The following is an 18,367-nucleotide window of genomic DNA, read 5'->3' as shown; positions in this document are numbered from 1 at the left end:
ATGAGTTTTGGATGAGACTTTCTTTCTCTGGAATGGAGGAGATCAGAGAAATAGCAACTTTTGCCAGAGCCTGAGCACCCAGAGCAGAATTGTAACACTTTTACTAGGGAAACCTTCCCCTAGCCGAGCAGAGTTGTTACATTGGGGAAACTTCTCCCTGGAGCAGGGCTGTAAGCTGCAGCACTTATGGTAACTTTGCGGTATTCCTTGGTCCCCAAATGCCAGGTTCCCTTTCCACCCAAACTGCCATGTTTACACCTTTGACCCTGTTGGTTATGACACCCACCTAGGGTCATAACCTCTGATTCTAAGATACCAACCACTGTTGCCTTTGTAGATTCTTCTTAGGATTTTATTATTTGTGTGTGCGTTTGTGCACATGTGTGTGTGTGTGTGTGTGTATGTGTGTGTGTGTGGATGTATGCTAAGTGTATGTGGGTGCCTTCAGAGACCAAAGGTGTCAAGAGTCTCTGGAGCTAGCGTTACAAGTCATTGTCACCACCTAACATGGTTGCTGGGAAATGAACCCAGGTTCTCTAGGCAAGCAACAGGTGCTCTTAGCCACTGAGCCACCTCTCCTGCCCATGAAGTGACTCCTTAGGAACCCTGAGCCCAGAGACCTCATCAGAGAATCCTCTTGTAGTACGTGGGAATTTACAGAGACCTACAATGGTTGATGTTCAGGGAGCAGAGAATAAGAGACTTCAGCGCCCCCAGCCCTAACTGGGATGTCTGTAGCACACCCCTCCACCAAAGGCTCAGAACCTACCGAGAGAGGGGCAGAAGGAGGCTTGGAGGAGCCAGAGGCAGCAGAAAGCGCTGTCGTCCTCATACAGAGTACTGTATAAATGACCTCACTTGAATTGGGACAACATGGTCAAGACCCAAGCAAGCGCAAGTCAGACAGAATCTCAGCTTAGAAGGGGGCAGAGTGGCATTAAGTCCCACCTCCTGCCTGAAGAGCATTGGCATTTATTGTTACTGGAAGAAAGCCAAGTTTGTTTGTTTTTAAGTTGTGAAACCTGGTATATCAAGAACAGCCCAGGGAGGGCCCTGTGCCTGGTAATCAGCTAATACAAACCAGACTCAGAGGACTCAAAGAAAGAGAACTAGGCAGAGGGTATGTGCCTTTAATCCTGGGTGGCAGAGGCAGGTCTGTGTGAGTCTGAGGCCAGCTTGCTCAACATAGCAAGTTGTAGACCCTGCCTCAGAAAAACAAAACAAAACAAACAAAAACAAAAACAAAAGCAAGAAACAGAGAGAGACACACACACAGAGAGAGAGAGAGAGAGAGATACAGACACACATTCACACACACAGAAGGAGAGGAGACAGAGACAGAGCGAGAACATGAAATAGGAAGATGGGGGAGGATTTAGGGGTCGAGAGAGGGAATGAATTACAATAAAATGTATGGAATTCTCAAAGAATTAATAAAAATATTATTTAACCAAAACCTAACCAAAATAAAGCCCACTGATACAAAGTGAGGCTGAATGGCTTCCTTCCGTTTCCTCTGACATCCCAGGCCCCCTGCAAAGTCCAAGGTGGAGGATCACAGTTCAAATGTCGGGATCCACAGCTGCCCTGTGGGAAGACGGACTTAGAGACACCATACCGCCGGATGAAAATACATTTCCTCCAGCCTTCCCTTCCTCGGCGTCTGAACATCTGCTGTAGAGCTCTGGGCTGCACCTGCGGGCTAATAAATAATGTATCCAAAAGATTCCGCAAACCCAGAAAGGTCACCGTCTCAATCTCATCTGTCTTTCCATAGACATTTTTGGTTCAAAGTAAAAAAGGCAAATTTGGGGGTGGGAGAGCTGGTGGCTTGGACTGATGTCTGCAAAAAATGGGCTCGGGGTAGAAACGGGGACCCATCACATAGAGCCCGCGTTTTATAGCCGCTGATTCGTCTTAATGGGTAAAATCTCGCCAGATGGGACTCAAAGACAGGGAAAAGGACACAACCCGGAGTTCAGTAGCTCAGTATTTACAGAAGGATCTGTTCAGAGCTGACAGTGGCGTGGTCTTGAGGCGGTGTCTGCTGCCGTGTGCTGTGCTCCAAGCCTGGCCCTCTCTTATCTGCACAGCAGCCGTCAAAGGTGCTGCAAGAATCAGGCCTCTCTATCAACCTGCTCTCCATTGAATTCTCAGGATCAGCGCAAGCCATCCCTCCTGGAAACCGGCAGCAGGGACTCATGCGGCATCCTCAGTCAACTGCAGGCATGAGGAAACCGTGACTCCATTCTCCAGGGAAGGAAGGCTAACAGCTCAGTGTGTGTGTGGGGGGGGCTGCCAAAGAGGAAAAAATGGACAGCCCCTTCTGTCTGTCCTGCTCCTCACTTTGTGGCTGTGGTGTCCTTCATGACTGCAGTATCCTGTCCCTTCCCCCCTTTGTGGCTGTGGTATCCTGCCCCCCAGTTTGTGGCTGTGGTATCCTGCCCCCCAGTTTGTGGTTGTGGTGTCCTGCTTTCCCAGGCTTCTGTCAGCTGAGTGCCTTCCCTTCTGCCTTGATCTACTATGGGTTGGCCGATACATTAACACTCATGGATACTCCAGGCACTCTGTGGCTTCCTGTGTGGATATTCACACAGGAATCTTAATATATAAGAAAGGAGTGTGTGCGTGTGTGCGTGTGTGTGTGTGCATGTATGTGTGTATGTGTGTGTGTGCTACTCAAAAAAAGATTTCCATATATGGAGATACTGTTTGGTTCTGATGTCTCTTGTATTGCAGCATCTAATCCTTTAGACTTTTTAGTATGCAAAGACTAACCAGAGATGTCTTCCAAGCCAGCATTCTAGCCCTGGGCACGCCAGCCATTTTCTGGGCCCAGCTTCACTCCCTGATATTACGAACTGTCTTCCTGAGAAAGGTGGCCTCACCCTCTCCGACTCTCTCATCATTTGAGAGAGGCTTGCTTGGGTTCCTGACACAGTCACAGGCTCACACACAGTCCACAGACGTTTGTAGCACACTGTGGAAAGGCAGGCCCTGCTTGTGAAGCAGAGAAGCCAAGTGAGACAAGAGGGCCATTTCAGGACAAGAAAGGAATAAACTTGTCCACAATTTACATAACACATGAAGTGCATGATACATCAGCAAGGACTATGTTAGGTCTCAAACTCTAGGGGAGAATAAAGAATACTCCCCTGGCCTGTGCTTCTGTTCAATACTAAAAATGAGTTAGGATGCAAATTCCAATTATCTCAGACCTGTAATAACACCCACACTTAGAGACAACGATAAAACAAGCAGAGAGCTCTTCTCTCCACGTATACCCCTGTAGCTACAGCGCTGAGACAACGAAGTTCTTTGTCTCGTGCTAGCTACCCTGAGCAGTTCTGTGGCTCCCCAGGCCCACGGTCCCTGCTACAGGAAAGTTATCTTGTTGGCCTTTTTTTACATGTGGAGAGAAGGGGTCCAGAGTCAATACTGTCTACTGAGATGAACCTGGGCTTACTGCTGGATGGACACCCCCAGATTTCCACCCCAGCCTTTACAGAGAGCAGCTAGCACGTAGTGTGCTGTGTAATTGTCTCCAATCAGCCCCAGTCTCTGCTGCTGCACAAGAAACAACCTCCAAAACAAACAACCCCAAAATAGAGGGCTTCATACTGTAGTGGCTTTCCCTTAACTCACTGTTCTGTGGATCAGGAATTCTGGGAGAACTTGCCTGGGTGGTTTTCCTCTCTCTCAGTATGGACTGGGAGAATTACCCATCTGTCAGTGGGTCTGGTCAAGTTGACCTTGTCCATCTGGTAGGGACAGCTAGGACACTGTGGCGGCTAGAGAAAGAAATGGCAACCATAGGCTCCCGTAATTAAACAGCTGGCTCCCAGTTGGGGCATTGTTTGAGAAGAATTACGGAGCCTTAAGGAAATGGAGCCATGGTGAAGGACATTTGTCACAGGTCTGCTGGCCGCCCTGACCCCCTTGCCATTATGGACTCTCTCCTCTGGGGCTGTAAGCCAACATAAACTCTTGCGTGAGTTGCTTTTGGTCATGGAGTTTTGCTACAACAACAGAAAGTAACAGTTGCACGCTATGCTTGACTTGGCCCTTTTCTTCAGGCCTTCCCTGTGGGAAGCAGAGGAAACTCTGGGTGAGTGTGTGGTGTTGACCTGAGCACAGCTATATCAAGGACCCCAAAGCCTCAGACCCACAGGGAGTGGTATCCTGCCCCTGCCCCGGTGAGCCTTCCGTTTTCTCTGAGTGAGAATATTGTTAGTGTGTATAGAAATGAGCAGCTAGAGCTTCCTCCTCCTGGAGGACTACAGCCCGTGACTGCCCCTCAGAGACCTAGTTGGCTAGCTAACCCCTCCCCCTGTGCCGTACATAATAGGATCTGGGTTGTTGAACGGTAATTGTTGCTGCTCCAGCAGAGAGAACATAGCCTACCAGATCCCAGGTTCTCTGTACTGTGTCTGCCCCTTCTTTCCCGTCCCACCTTAGCCAGGTCTATCCACAGAGACATGGTGCACACACCTTCCCTTCTAGGAAAGCGGCTGAACTTCTTACAAGAAGAGTCAAGCACCCTGGCATCAGTGGCCTTCAACTAACGAAAGAGTCTTAAGGCTTGGATCTGAGCCAAGCAGACACAGCAGACCTAATTGAAGCAGAGTAGCAAGTTCACATGACATCTGCCACCACCAGCCTCAAGTGAGGATGCCAACCGCCTAGCTAGCGGCTGGATGGATGCTTCCAGAACGGACACTCAGAGTTTTAAGGAATTCCCATACGCACGAGAGGAAAGAACTACATATTATCTGCTTTTTGGCTCCCAGATGCCTCCCCACAAATGAATGGCCAGAGGTAGATTTCACGGGGCACGGTGCCTGTTATCATCTATCCGCCTGGGAAGACCGTCAACGAGGACACAATTGTGAGGTGGTTGTGAGTCTGTTGTCTGGCAGCTTCCCTCTCCTGGGCTGTGCTCAAAAGTGGCCACAAAGATGTCTACTTCCCAATCCCAAATCGACTTTACAGATGTGTTTTGGTTAAGGATGCTGAAATAAAGAGCTGATCCTACGTAACCTGGGCAGGCCCTAGACTAGAGTGGGTAGCAGGAGAAGGGACTGTCGTGGGAGGAGGTAAGAGTGACTGGCAGAGAAGGCCACAACCAGATAACGCGGGCAGCTCGGAAGTTAGCAGACATGGGGACAAACTGCCCAGTAGGGCCAGCGCTTTGCCTTTGGCCTCAAGGCTAGGAAGAGATGGTTGGCGGTCTGTTAGCAATCGCGGGCAGCACTGGGTGATGCCACACATGGAGTTTCTCTTGAGTGTTCTCCCTCTGTCTTCTATGCTTTAAAATTTCCTTGGCTGAGTAGAGGGAAAGAGAACCGTGGCCTTGGGGACCAGGACAAATGATGAGAGGAGGCACTAGAGAGTGCTCCCCCAGGGGCTGGGGAGATGGCTCAGTGGTGAGGAGCACGTCCTGCTCCCACAGAGGACCCATGTCTGGGTCCCCAAACCAGCATGACCCACAACCATCTGTGACTCAGGTCTAGGTGTCCAATGCCCTCTTCTGGCCTCTGAGGGCTCCTGCACTCACCCCTTCACAGACACACAAGCATACCCACATACAAATAAATCTCAAACCATAGAGGGATCTTTTACTGACGTGAGTCCGTCCTTGATCTAGGTCGTCAGATCAGCCTCTGGGCATCTTTGAGTCTGCAGCGGATGAATGTGTCCAGCCACCTGCTTCTGGTCAGCATTCCAGAACCAGGGCGAATCCAGCTTGCTTGAGAGAGTAATGAGGAGATGCTTGGGGTGGCTCAGCTGCATCTGTCATTGCTCCGGCTGGCACTGGTGGTGAGCTGACCCAAAGGAGACGACAGAATACCGGAATTTACAAGTCTGGGCCTGGAGTCCTTCAGGCTCTGAAACCACAGCTGCGCTCTTCCTGTCTCAAGGACCAGCACTGCCCTTCCCTTTTAAGACCTTTAATGAGTAAGCCGGGTGTTCGGGCACAAGAGGGAGGCCAGGGTTGGTAGCTGTCCCAAGGCCAAGGCTTCCCCTGGATTTGATGCTAACAGAACATGAGTTTTCCTTCTCTGAGTGATGCTGGAACAGTCCCCTCGACAGGCCGTGGGAATGACTCCAAATAGGGAGCAAGCGAGATGATTCAGCAATCACAGCCTGGCAGGGAACAAGGCATTTCTAGCTGCTGACTGAGCTCTGCTACCCAGTTTACTGGCAGCGGCAGCAGCAGTAGCAAGGCCTGGATGTCTTTGCTCTGAAATCATCAACAAGGAGCAGAGTGTCCTCCTTCACTACCCAGTCTTTGGCCTCACCCCAGGCCTGCACAAGCTGTGGACCCCTCAGAACCCAGCCTGGGGGCCAGTTATCCCAGCAGGAGAGCGACATAAGCTCTCCCAGACAGTCCCAATCACACCCAGATGGTCTGATTCAGGCTGGGGTCACTTAGCTAGGTCTTGATGTAACACATCACTTTCCCCAAAATACTTGTCCGCCTACCCCTTAGAAGCTTGCTTATTAGCGGGGTGGTGACAGCACATGCCTTTAATCCTAGCACTTGGGAGGCAGAGGCAGGTGGATCTCTGAGTTCAAGGCCAGCCTGGTCTATAGAAAGAGTTGCAGGACAGCCAGGGCCACACACAGAAACCCTGTCTCAAAAAAGCAAGCAAACAAAAAAGCCTGCTTATTTTTAACTGGGTATCTGAGGACAGCAAGCGGTCCAGAATGTTTTTGTTGTCTGGTGGCATCATTATTGAAGAATTCTGAATGTGCGTGTGTGCCTTAATTGCTTTGCCCACCACCATCCCAGTACTTAGAATCACCTGGGCCAGAGCAAGTCCTGAGCAGTTGCGGAGGGAATGGCTACGTAGCTAGACAGTGTGTACATTTTGCGACCCATTCACGGGCTTGTGGTGAATGAATGTTTTAAAGATTTCAGAGACAAGGACGGTGTATCAAAGGAGACTAACTCCAGGCTTTGGGAGAAAAGTTGTCAGGGGTCAGAAGAGTCCCTAAAAATACTTCCAGATTGCCTTGCAAAGTGCGGTCCACGGCGCCATCTGCTGGAAGAAGATAAACTAGACTTATTTTTAAAATCCCTCAAGGACTGGGTCCAAGGATTGGTTGGAAAGAGAGGCTGGTCAGAGGAGCGCAGGACACATCCGGCTGCTTGAAGTACACCATCAGGTATGTCAAGACGCGGGTCTCTGTGTGTATCTGCAGGGCTGACGCAAAACACAATGGTTAAGATTTCGCCTGATTCACAAACCTAAAATCAAAACCTGCTGTGGAGTAGATCAGAGCGGAGAAGATTCTTTGGGACCAAGCCAGGGAACTCAGCCCTAAGAATCTTCAGATAATTCTAATGCGCATGAGTCCCGTGGGAGACGCTGCTCTGTCTTCCAATATCTGTTGCTTTGGGGCCAGAACGACGTGACGACATCAAGGATTGACTTGTGGTCTTTGATCAACTTCCTGGATCCAATGACAGGGGACCCAGCTGTTGGAAGGGCTATTCCAAGCACTAAGTTTCCAAATGCTTAGCTCTGCTCACTGAGCATGAGATGGGCCTGGTATTTCTCTTCTGCAGCCTTATCCTTAGAAAGACATGTCGGTGCCGCCTCTCACCCTTTGTGCGCCTTTTCTTTGCCTCCTTTACACGCATGTACACAGCCACATGATGTAACATATTGACACCCTCATTTGCCCCCTGCAAGGTTACTGTAATGGAAAAGACTAATGGAAGTCATCTCAGGACAGCTGAGGTCAATTAACTTCAATTACCCCGAGGAGCGTGGGCTCCTCAGACACCGGGGTTCTGCTCTACAGTGTCCTAGGCAGAGGACACATGCCAGCCTGTCACAAATGCGCCACCCAGTGAGGTGCAAGTCCCTAAGGCCTGTGGAGGGTGTTATACCAGGTGCCCACCAGGAGCTCTCCAAAGTTTGGAAGGAACAGATAAGAAAGTCAGCTTCTAGTATGGCTGGAGGGAAAAGTGAGCACGGGGTGGGCGGGGTGGGGGAAGGATTTCCCAGGAGGGAGTTTTCTTGTTCTAGACTAAGTCCCAGGGAAAGGCTGTCAGGGCCCCTCTTGATGAGATTTTTAAGGTATGGCAGACTTGAGATTTTGGGGGTCCAAGGCTTGTAGGAGTCAGGGGTCATGAGTATAATAAGTAAACCACATGGTTTTCTGAGTGCTTAATAAGTGCCTAGGTCAGGGCAGGTCTCTGGGACCATGCAGACACGTCTGTGACTGGGTTTTGCCCTTCACCAGGAGGCAGCACTGAACAGAGGCACCAAGGGCTACAGGGAGCATCAAGCACACTGGGAACCGTCTGCTTGCTGTCAAAGTGAGTTTTAGAGGAGCTGGTTGGATTATGACTGACAGGACAGCTGGGGCTACAGGGTGGTGGATGCGGTTAGGATAAAGTGGTCCTAGGGGAACACAAGTCAGGCATAAAGGATAGATGGTCATTTGGTGAGGACAGGATGGGATGCTAACGACGGCAGTGAATGGGGGTAGCTGGGGTGGCCTTGAACACCAAGCTGAGGCTCTCAGCTGCATTCGGTGAGCACAGGCTGTTGGTCCTGAGAGGGTAGCGTGACCCTATGTGTCCTGAGCCTGCATTTTATACTCTCAGATTCTAGGGTCCCTTCTGAGTTCTGGCAAATCTGAGAACAGGCAGAGCGAAATCGCTGGTTATCCCTGAAGTTGGTTATCATCTCTGTCGTGTAAATATTCCAGAAGCTCAAACATTTCTCCAGGTGCGCCAAAGCAATAAAAGAATTTCTGGGGCCGGGAAGATGGCTCAGCACTGAGGACTTGAGACTGAATCCTCAGAATCCACGTAGAACTGGCTCTGTCCCTCCACAGCAAGGTGGGGGGCAGGGCCCAGAGCCTTCCTGGAAGCTTTGCCAGTCAGCTAGGGCAGAGCAGCCAGCAACAGAAAACCAAAAAGATACTCTGTCCCAAAACTAGATGGAAGGCAGAGACCGATGCCAGAGGTCACCCCTGACATCCGCACATGTGCGGTGGTTCATACATGCTGCCCACCGAACAATTTTTTAAAAGCCATGGATTTTCACTTTATTTTGTGTGAGAGTTATAGTCTTATACAGACAGTGTATTTAATTAAATACCAGCTTTTTTCCAACGTTTTGAGGATGGACGATGATTGCCCCTTGGTGATCTATGAGTGGCATTATCTGTCCACACCACTCACGTGGCACAGACTGACAAAAGGCTTCTTCCTGGGAGTAGAAAGAATGCCTCATGGGGAGCTGCGACTGTAGGAGGACATGAGTATATTAAAATCATATCTGCACGATCAGGCCTGAGAACTGAGAAGGAATTGTAAGCACCAGGTTGAGGAAAGGGTGTAACAAAAGTGTCAAATAGTGAATTGTAATAATTTCTGGTTTGGCAGTGCTATTGGGGGTTGGTAATTGGGTTGACGAAGTCTGGAAATGTGGTAGCCCAAGTGATTGGAACACCACTTGCTGTGTGTAAAAACTGGTTGCTAATTCACGTTCTGAACAAAACTTTTGGTGTGCACGAGTCCACGGTGGCATTTTGTCCAGCAGGTGGCGATATTGTGCTGCAGGGAGGAGGCAAAGGGCCGTCATTTCTGTGCTCAGGAGGAAATGGAAAGACTGGTTAGAATCTGGTGGATTCTGCCTTGTAGCAGGAGTGAGGCCGCAAGATGTTTCATGCTGCAACCTTGTCATGGTTAGAAGCCAGCTGGGCTTTCCCCAGGAGCTCAGCAAGGAGTGGCTCAGCTCTGGAATCTGCCTGAGAGCTGTGTGGGCCCTCCTTGCCACAGGAGAGCAGACACTCACTGGAGTCCCCCACTGCAAAGCCAGGTGACTGGATAGTGTCATACCTTGGACTTTTTCATATGACCCCCGCCTGCCACTTGGACTACTAGGAACCCAGTCAAACAGTAATGCAGAAGCTAAAAGTATTGCGACTGAGACATAGGCATTAGCTGGAGGAATGCATGAAACCAGCGGGGGGAGCAGCGGTTACGAGCGCGCACACACACACACACACGTGCACAAACACACATGCAGGCAAACATCCATACACATAAAACATAAATTAAAAAATAAATAATAAACTAGTGCATGGATACATGCCTGTAATTTTAGTATTCAGAGAGGGTGGAGGTGGAGGCAGAAGGTCCCAGAATTATCTCAACTGAAGGTCTCTAATTATATCTGGAAAACAAACAACGGCAACAGAAACATTCATTTGTTTGTTTCTTTTGGTTTTTCGAGACAGGGTTTCTCTGTAGTTTTGGAGCCTGTCCTGGAGCTTGCTCTGTATATTAAGCTGGCCTCGAACTCACAGAGATCCGTCTGCCTCTGCCTCCTGGTGCTAGGATTAAAGGCGTGCACCACCACTGCCCAGCAACAGAAACATTCTTATCAAATAAGTTCACATACACAGATTCTAGGACATATCCTTTTGGGGCCCACTTACCGCTTACTAGGCAGTCCATGTTTTGATGGCTACTGAGGTGGAGGTGGCCATGGATGCTGGCTCTGAAATTTCTGGTTTTGAGTAATTGTCCCAGCCATTTGTGGTGCCCACCCACCCCCTCTTCCTCTCCCTTCTCCCACTGACCACTGCAAACTGAGTGCTGACTGGGAACATCTCTCTCCTCTCCAGATCTCCACTGAAAGGCTGTCTGCTGCCTGCCTGCCTTCCACATAGCTTCCCCTTGACCAGGAAGACCCCCAACCCCTTCTCCCTGTTGGGGACTGTGGACCCAGACCCTGAATTTCCTGTGCCAGAGTAAACAACTTGTTATGCTTGCAGCTGCTCTGAGTAAAACAGCTTGTTTTTCCTCTGCTTGCAGCTGCTCTGAGCACTAGACCCTGATGGCAGGGGAGTGGTTTCTGGTGGGCCTGCAGCTGAAAGATCCCGAGAGCTGGGGCGTGGCCAGAGCACTATATAAGCTGCCCCTGAACACAATAAAGGGGGCATTCTTGTTTCAAGGATGACTTATGTCCCAGTGTCTCTGTCTATATTTGTATGTGTTTAAATCTCCAGTACCTTTCCCGGCTCACATACCATCCCATAGTGTAGGCTATACATCTCCCTGCATGTCTGGGTCCCTGTTCTGAGAATCCTGTCTCTTTCTCACACCAGGAATAGCTGGTTGAGCCCCACTTAGGTCTGGGATTTGAAGCTGCTCCAGCCATTTCAGCACAACCAGAATCTTTAGCAACCAACACATCCTCCACACACAGCCTCAGAATCAAGGCACACATCAACACTGGCGTTCCTTGCATTTTCTTTTTCTTTCCTTTAGGTTTTTTGAGGCAGGGTTTTGTTGACAGAGGTTTTCTATCCTTCCCAGTCCCACCCTCTCTGCCTCTCCCTTCTCCCACTGACCATTATGTTCAGTCATAATAACATACAGTATCCAGACTCTGTGTATTTTCCATCTTTATGTGACTTTATTTTAAACTCTATTTCTTTTACTCTTATTTTTTAAATATTTATTTATTTATTATGTATACAATATTCTGTGTGTATGCCTGCAGGCCAGAAGAAGACACCAGACCCCATTATAGATGGTTGTGAGCCACCATGTGGTTGCTGGGAATTGAACTCAGTACCTTTGGAAGAGCAGGCAATGCTCTTAACCTCTGAGCCATCTTTCCAGCCCCCTTTTACTCTTATTTTTAATTTTTGGTTTTTTGAGATAAAGTTTCTCTGTGTGTCTTTGGCTGTCCTGGAACTCACTCTGTAGACCAGGCTGCCCTCGAACTCACAGAGAACCACCTGCCTCTGCCTCCCAAGTGCTGGGATTAAAGGTGCATGCCACCACACCCAACTACTCTCTCTTTTTTTTTTAAGGACTTTATCTTTTTTCTTTTCTCTCCCAAGCCTATATGTATTTTTAAACACACTGTAAATGGTTTAAAAGTTTTCTTCATCTGAATCTATCTTTACTGTATATCTTTTTCTGACCACATGAGTCTTTAATTGGCTAAGCGAAGCAATATGGCTAGGATTAAAGCCGTGGCTTTGACAACTGGATCCACCCCATTCCTTAGCTTTCTGAGAGCCTCACTTCATGGCAGAGGTACTGGCAGGAGCCATGTTTATTGCTACAACTCTATGGAGTTCCAAGGTCCCTGCTACCACCAAAAAGCATTCTGTCAGCTATTCATAAACACCATTTAAATGTTTGGTGGTGAAGCCTCTTAAAAGAGCTGCAAGTTTTTTGCAGCTAAAACTGAGTCAGGAAGCTTCTCTTAAATGAGACACGCTTGCCTCTAGCAAACAGAGCCCACTTGAGAAAAATGTTGCTACCAAGAAGCCATGTTTAACTCTGTTCTTTTGAGTCCAGAATTACTTTCCAAGCTCTCTCAGGTTTTATGTGGATGTAGTTGTCCACGTTGGAGGTTTCTGTCCTGCCTGGTCCCTCAGGTGTTCAGTCCCAAAGAAACACACATAGGTCTACATTAATTATAAACTGGTTGGCCTATTAGCTCAGGCTTGTTATTAACTATTACCTCTTAACCTATAATTCTTGTCTGTGTTAGCCATGTGGCTTGGTACCTTTTATTAGTGATTCATTCTCATCTTGCTTCTTCTGCATCTGGGTGATGACTGTAGACTGAGCCTTTCCTCTTCCCAGAATTCTCCTGTTCTGGTCACCCCACCTATACTTCCTGCCTGGCTATTGGCCAATCAGCACTTTATTAAACGAGTACAAGTGGCAAATCTTTACAGAATACAAGACCATTGACCCACAGCAGGGTTTCTCTGTGTAGCCCTGGCTGTTCTGGAACTCTCTGTAGACCAGGCTGGCCTCAAACTCAGAGAGATCCGCCTGCCTCTGCCTCCCCAGTGCTGGGATTGCAAGTGTGTGCCACCAGCACCCAGTGCTGGGATTGCAAGTGTGCGCCACCAGTACCCAGTGATCTTGTGCATTTTCTAACATTATACTTTAACTGGACTTCTGCAAGTTGACTCAAGGTTCCTAGAGATTCGCAGCAGTTTAGAAACTGTATCTTTCCTCCCCACCCTCATCTTGGAGTTGCACAGAAATGTTGAAATTGTAAGAAAAATAATATTTTCTCAGTTTGCCTATGTTTCTCTTAAAAATGAATTAATTGTTCACGAAGCCCTGCAAAAAGTACTCTGGTTTCTATGGAAATTGAAAACTGCCTCTGTCTGTGCTGTTTCCTATTGACTGCGTGTCAGGATCTAGAGTCACCTAGGAGACACACTCTCTCTGGACAAGTCCATGAGGGGCTTTCTAGACTAGGTTAACTGAGGCATCTATCCATCTACCCAGACTGTGGGCTGCTCCGCTCCATGGCCTTGGTCTCTGACTGAATCAGGGGGAAAGTGAGCTGACCTCAACTTTCATCTCTCTCTGCTTCCCTGCTGTGGATGCAATGTGACCAGCTCCCTCAACTTCCTGCTGCCCAGACTTTCTGCTTGATGGATTGCACCCTGGAAACAAGTGTTAATCTCAGGTCTTAGCGTGGGTGTCCAACAACAAAGGAGCGAATGAGGTAGTTACATAAAATGGTACATTTTCAACTGAAAAGATTAATTCAACACTGTCATTTTTAGCAAGATTAAGAACTGGGATGTCATGTGACATCAAATAAATCAGGTGTGGGAACTCGATTACTAGATCGTTCCGTCTCCTGTACGGAAGTTTCTGAGGAAGTCAGTCTTCATGTTGAACAATGATTACTGTAGTTTGGTAAGAGTATGGGGGTGGGGGTTAGAGAAAAGGAGATCGCACATGATTACAGCACGCTACATACGTGTACACTAACCCCATTATCATGCACCGTAACAAATGTTAATCCAATAGGAAAAAGTTCTGTAGGAAAGAGATCTTTCCTGCGTTATAGCAATGTCTCCTTGTGATACAGGAGCACTTCTAAGAGCACCACACCCTGGGAAAACCTCTTTGTTTAGACAGAGGAGCAGAAAGGATGATTCTGTCCAGAGCCCATAGAAGCCCCAGTCCCAAACTTGTGCGTACTTCTCTGACACTTCGCTAAATTCCATTTCTCAGAATGCTCCTTAACAGAAAAATGACTTCAGAGCTTGGCTTTCTGCTGTAAACTTTGCTGTCTTTTAGCTGGTTACTCTGACGGGCTTTAAAGAATTTTGATCCCATAACATCCACCCAGATCGGCTAGTTAGGCCTTAGACGTGGAAATTTGGCTATACGCAAATGGGCTTGTCTGCTGAGGCCAGATGCAAAGCAGCCCTTCAAGTCTTTCAGAGCACAGGCAGCCTCTGAACCAGCTGCTGGCTGGAGGAGAATTCACCCGGCTTGCACAGGGGAGACGCTGGGCTACGTCTCTTCCAAACCGTCCACAGTCTGTCTGCACACTGTCCACAGTCTGTCTGCACACTGTCCACAGTCTGTCTGTCTGCACACTGTCCACAGTCTGTCTGTCTGCACACTGTCCACCAGTCTGTCTGTCTGCACACTGTCCACAGTCTGTCTGCACACTGTCCACAGTCTGTCTGTCTGCACACTGTCCACCAGTTTGTCTGTCTGCACACTGTCCACAGTCTGTCTGCACACTGTCTGCACACTGTCCACAGTCTGTCTGCACACTGTCCACAGTCTGTCTGTCTGCACACTGTCCACAGTCTGTCTGCACACTGTCCACAGTCTGTCTGCACACTGTCCACAGTCTGTCTGCACACTGTCCACAGTCTGTCTGCACACTGTCCACAGTCTGTCTGCACACTGTCCACAGTCTGTCTGCACACTGTCCACAGTCTGTCTGCACACTGTCCACCAGGCTGTCTGCACACTGTCTGCACACTGTCCCATGTGTCACAATAATCTGGGGAAAAGTAGCATTACATTCTCTCTGGTGACATTGCTCAGCTCTTTCTGCATTGTCTTTCCTACTTCTTCCCCACTACCCCAAACAGGGTTTCTCTGTGTAGCCCTGCCTGTGCTGGAACTCTCTCAGTAGAGCAGGCTGACCTTGAATGCAGATCCACCTGCCTCTGCCTCCTGAGTGCGGATTAAAGGTGTGCTCGGCCACCCAGCACGATTCCCACTTCTGAGCATGGTTTGACAGCTCATTTCTGACAAGCCAAGGTGAGAAGTATTTTCATGGGGACGGGCCCCAGTTTATCTAACTATTCATCTACTAAAGGGCTTCCTTTTCGCTTTCCAGTTTGGATGAGTTTGAGTACACTGCTGTTACAAACTTTCGAGTGCAGGACTCTTGCAAAGGATGTGTTTTTTAACACCTTTAATCCCAGCACTCTGGAGGCAGAGGCAGATGGATCTCTGTGAGTTCCAGGCCAGTGTGGTCCATAGAGTGAGTTCCAGGGCGGCCAGGGATACACAGAGAAAACCTGTCTCACAAAAACAAACAAACAAACAAAAACAAAAAACAAATCAAAACAAAAAAACAACCAACCAACAACAACAAAAAGAAAAAAAAGAAAACATAAGCAAACAAAAAAGAAAGAAAGAAAGAAAGAAAGAAAGAAAGAAAGAGATAATTCTGGGCCTGAAGGACAGTTCAGTGATTCCCCAGGACCTGGGTTTGGTCAGGCAGCTCACAACCTCCTGTAATTCTAGTGCTAAGGGGACAAATAAAAAGTGTGATTACATTTGGCCATAACTTTTCCTTCTCTTTCTTTCCTTCCTTTCCTTATTTCTTTTTCTTCCTTCTTTTGTTTATTTTTATAGGGTATCTTGTAGCACAGACTGGCCTTGAACTTGCTAAGTAAGGTAGGACTTTAAACTTCTGACCCGCCAGCCTCCAGCTCCCCAGTTCTGGGAGGACAGCTGTCCTCACTCCCCGCTTATCTGGCTGTGGTCTGAAGATAATGCTCTTTGCTCAGTCGTCTCCGGTTCCTTTGCTGTGTGCTAGGAGGACTCTGTATTCGCTTTTACCACTTTAGTTGAATTTAGACAGAAAGAGTCAAGGCAGTCGTCCTGAGTCTGGATTCTGACACCATCTCTCCTGCATTTAACCTGCATGCCGTGCTGTGATCGTGGCTGTCAGGGCTGGGTCCTGCCCCAGACCAGATCCCGGAGCCAGCCCCTGTCTGAACGTCTCTTCCCACCTCCACGACCTGGTGATAGCACCGGCAATGTTGTTGGCACCAAGGAAACCAGCAGATGCAGAGCATTGCTTTTGGAAATGCCTTTTGTTAAATACTTGCCCGAGCACCATAGCCTGAAGCCCTGCGTGCTGAGACCAGGGTCCAGTGGGAAACGCCCCGGGACGCATCCTGGGGAGGCCTGACATCCCTCAGTCTTGATTGACCTGGTCATGCTTTAAGAAAACAACCCACAGAGAGCCCTGCTCTACTGAGCACAGACGCGGTGTGGCTGAGCATATCAGCTAAGAGTAGACAGGATCCACAGCATTCCCTATGTTCTCTGCGGGACTGAGAGAAGCCAGAAGCACGTGCTCATTTGTGTGCCCACCTGCTCCGTGGCCATCCTCCAGTGAGACTAGTCCCTAAAACCATCTGATCTCAAGGTGTTAAGACACACATCTGTAATCTGCAGGAGGCTGCAATGGGAGAATTGCGAATTCTAGGCCAACCTAGAACCATGGACTAGAGAGCTACCTCAGTTAGTAAAACACAGCTTTGCAGGCTTGAGGACTTGAGTACAGATCTCCCAAATGGATGTAAAATGCTGGGCGCCACAACACCTGTATGTGGTCCAGCAGTGACGCGATGGGAGTCAGAGACGGGTGTCTCTGGAAGCTCAGACCCACTTTGCCTGCTTGGCAAACTTCTGGGGCTGAGAGACTTTTGTTTTTGTCTAAAATAAAGGGTGGAAAGTGTCTGAAAAATGATACCCAAATTTGTCCTCTGATGTTCACGTGGGCACCACACACTAACCCACAAGTGTATTTACACCCACACCAACAAGCTATTAATCATATGATCTTTTTTGATCTGTGATTATTTCCACTTCTTTTGCATCTTAACGTCAAAGAAAAAAGGGAAATTAGGTAAAAAATTTTTGCTAGTAAAAGAGTCATAACCAGAATTAATAGAGGAAGGCAGTCGTGGAACCCCGTGGTTAGTGGGTCTTTCTTGCTGTGAAGATGGATCTATAGCTTCCCACTTGGTTCTGTGTCTGTTTGGACTTCCCAGCAGGATGTATACGTGGAGACTGTTGGGAATAACCTGAGTGATTTCCTTCCGGGTGAGTTTGGATGGAGGTAAACAGTGAAGAAGTCTAGGACTCGGTGTTGGAGAGTCTGTCTGTCTGTCTGTACTGTCCTCACCATTGCTCCTCTGAAGTGTGACTGCTTCTTTCCAGCCTACACCGTCTAACCTGAGACACACAGAAATGTGTCCTCCTTAGTGTTTTCCTCAGCAGACATGCCGTGGCTTTCTGCTTCCTAACACTCCTACTCAGTCTCCAGACTTGTTACACTGTCGTCTTGACACCAAGACAGATGTCTCTGGTCACATTGATTTTATTCAGATTTAATCTGTGAATATTTTAAAAGCCATGTAAGATTTTTCACTTCAGAAATGTAGGCGGCCGTTTTATTTGCATGTGGACATCCGTGGAACAGAGTCTGGGGTGATCGCTGTAGGAACCTTGAGAATAGCATTTAATTCAAGGCCTCCTGGTGCCTAGGAGAAGTAGTCGAGGGTGGCTCGACTTTGAGGCAACAGCCATCTTCACAGACGACAAACAGCACTGGTCTCCGGGAAGGGCCATTCCTAATCCCGGACATATTAAATGATAAGTATCTCGCCATAAAAAGGTTGAGGCTGAAATTATCAACGCTGAAATGTTGGAGAATTTTGATGTTCTCGCAGTACCACTAATTTGTCTCCTCTCAGCCATCTGAGTGTTCTCAGAGGGACAACATGGCTCCCTCTGAGAGACATTGAGTAAACTCATCTTCATTAAGTTACAAGGTTCCTCCTTTTCCTGGCTGGACAGAGAAGACTTTGTTGAGTCTATGGAACAAGAACAAAAAGGTTCTTTGTGGTCCCTGTGGGAGGAATCTGGGCCTGGGAAGTATGACGAGGAGAGAGATTCTCTTGTAAAAGCCAGGGCCAGCTACCTCTGCTCTTCGTGAGAAGGCTTTGTGTCTTGAATCTAGACTGAACGTGTCCCTCAAGAGTTGTGTCTTGAGGTTTAGTGGCAGCTTTAAGGGATGGAACCCTTTTCTTGAAGGGTCTTCAGGTCACTAGAGGTACCTTTTCAGAAGGGGTTACTGTAGTTCTCAGGGACCCTGATGAGGTTTACTGGAAATGAGCTGTTTAGAGCAACCTGGCTCCTCCTCAGCCCTTTCTAGTCCTGTCCCGCTGTGTAATCTGTCTTGTCTAGTGTCTCACATGATTGCCATCCGCCTTGGAGTGCAGC

General features: G+C 48.4%; 2 long non-coding RNA genes across 2 annotated transcripts in view; one reads left to right on the top strand and one right to left on the bottom strand.

The window, feature by feature from the left end:
- Window positions 1–6,088, bottom strand: part of LOC142843585 (uncharacterized) — a 26,633-nt gene extending 20,545 nt beyond the window's left edge. The window contains exon 1 of the long non-coding RNA XR_012909663.1: window positions 5,627–6,088. This is a non-coding gene — a long non-coding RNA (uncharacterized LOC142843585). The remainder of the gene's footprint in view (window positions 1–5,626) is intronic.
- A 953-nt stretch (window positions 6,089–7,041) lies between these two features.
- Window positions 7,042–18,367, top strand: part of LOC142844826 (uncharacterized) — a 71,457-nt gene continuing 60,131 nt past the window's right edge. The window contains exon 1 of the long non-coding RNA XR_012909780.1: window positions 7,042–7,173. This is a non-coding gene — a long non-coding RNA (uncharacterized LOC142844826). The remainder of the gene's footprint in view (window positions 7,174–18,367) is intronic.

Source organism: Microtus pennsylvanicus, chromosome 2 (genome assembly GCF_037038515.1).
Source record: "Microtus pennsylvanicus isolate mMicPen1 chromosome 2, mMicPen1.hap1, whole genome shotgun sequence".
NCBI lineage: Eukaryota > Metazoa > Chordata > Mammalia > Rodentia > Cricetidae > Microtus > Microtus pennsylvanicus.
Note: the sequence above shows the minus strand (reverse complement) of the source record. Positions and strands in the feature narration are given on the sequence as shown.